Source organism: Pteropus vampyrus, unplaced genomic scaffold, assembly GCF_000151845.1.
Source record: "Pteropus vampyrus isolate Shadow unplaced genomic scaffold, Pvam_2.0 Scaffold159, whole genome shotgun sequence".
In the NCBI taxonomy this organism is placed as follows: Eukaryota; Metazoa; Chordata; class Mammalia; order Chiroptera; family Pteropodidae; genus Pteropus; species Pteropus vampyrus.
This window is the reverse complement of record NW_011888940.1, coordinates 242,787-244,638: the sequence shown is the minus strand read 5'-3', so window position 1 is coordinate 244,638 and position 1,852 is coordinate 242,787. Positions and strand designations below refer to the sequence as shown.

At 50.2% G+C, this 1,852-nt stretch overlaps 1 protein-coding gene across 1 annotated transcript in view; it reads left to right on the top strand.

Moving 5' to 3' along the window:
- KIF26B (kinesin family member 26B) overlaps positions 1-1,852 on the top strand; it is a gene marked incomplete at its 3' end in the record, with an annotated part of 197,171 nt that overhangs the window by 126,613 nt on the left and 68,706 nt on the right. The gene's annotated exons all lie outside the window — the stretch shown is intronic.

Below are 1,852 nucleotides of genomic sequence, written 5' to 3'. Positions count from 1 at the left end.
TCATGTCCTGCTGCCAGCAAGGGCCCCTCGACCAAGGTAGAGAGGCGGGTAGAGGCGCCGGTGGTTTGCCTCTGGCCAGAGGAGACAGGGGCATCGCATCAGCGTTTGCTCCTTTACCCTGTGCTGAGCTTCCGTCGCCCCCTCTTCTTACCGGCGTGCCCTTCGCTCCCCTGGGGGCTACGAGGTTTATCAGACCCTCTCCGGTCCTTCCAACAAGATGGCAGCAGCGAGACCGGGGGTGGTTGAAGCTAAGCCTAGAATTGAAATTGCTTTCGTTCTAAGCCTGAAACTTGAAAATAAAGTCCTCCGAAGTGGACGTGCCACCACCTCCCTTTCACACCTAGTCCCTGCTGTTTCTCCATCCTCCCCACCACCTCCTCGTCCCACTTGTCCTCACAGCCATGGCCCGGGCTTGGTGCATAGTGTGGGTTTCATATATATTTAGTGAAAATGGACAGGTGCGTGCCTGAGATGGAGGGAGGCCTTTTGGAGGAAGTGACAGAAAGAACGGGGGTGATCATGGCTCATGCTGCTGTTCTTGAACTTTTCTTATTGAATAAGAATGAAAAACTATGATTTACCGAGGTCAGGGTTTTGGGATGGAGATACTGGCCTCACATTGTCCCTCCCCCGACTTCCCGTCGCTTAGCTGAGGTGAAGAGGTCGTGAGAAGGCGGAGTTCAGCCTGGTGATCCTTTGAGCACATGTGGGGCTTTGATGAAAGTTAAATTTGCCTAACACCCTAACCTTTAGCCAAGACCATTCCAGATTTCACCCTTTTGGCCCCAAGATCCCCCAGGTGCTTTTTCCCGCTAGGACAAGTCCCTTCTCCTGTTTTCTGGGACTAGGGCTGCAGAGTGACAGGCTAGGGAAACGGCCCGTCTTGGAGTGCGTGTACTCATGGCTGTCCTAAGAGCCGACTTCCCAATCCTGCGTCGAACCAAGCTCCCCAGGCCCTAAGCAGGGTGCCTGTCTCTCCAACCACCAAGCATGCAGTCCCATAGGCCTGGAAAGGCCTGGAAAGGCCTCAGTGCTGGACTGAAGGGACTCTGTACTGGCTTACCTGACACCTATCCCCAGGAATCACTGAGAACCCAGGCTGACGCTGCCACCCCCAGGTCTCATCCACACGTAGTACTTCCAGGCACAAAAATTAACATCCCGTGGGATGTGCACATAGTTAATAGAACTCATGAGCCAGCATAGATAGTATTCCTAAATGACAGTTTTACAAAGAAAATACATATAACTGATGAATGCCAGAAAAATACGTATCTAATTATTAGTAATCGCGGCCATTGCCTTTATGATTTAGATAACTAGGTTGCTGATCACGGTGACTTACAAAAGCCTTTGTGAATCTGGTAGCTAGTATTTCCAGACAGTCACCTGACTAGGTCATTCGACTTATTTTCAGAGTTCTGGCTATTAATTATCTAGGCCAAAGGCCAGAAGCAGCGGGATATTGAAATTCCTAGGACCAAGGAGAACCTCCCAAGCTCCAGGCGGTGAGGTGCACAAGACACCAAATCAAGTGCCAGGTTATTAGCAAGCTGCAGATTTCATATTTATAATAAAGTGAGCTGCAGAAAAAGGAAAAGCAACTTCTCCCTCGGTCCTGCTGCCTTTCAAGCCACATACCGTCTCTTTGGTGACAGACAAGTCTGCATCAGCAAGAAGCAGCGTTTCTTGTGCGTTTGCTACGTAATGACAAATCTGTCAGCGCTTCGGTCGTAAACACTTGTGAGCTCCGGTGGTAAATGGGCCTTTGGTTAACAATAAGCACCAAAATCCAAACCGAGTCCCTCTGAAAGAATTCGCATTCAAGGAGCACCCATGCCACTTTTCCTGA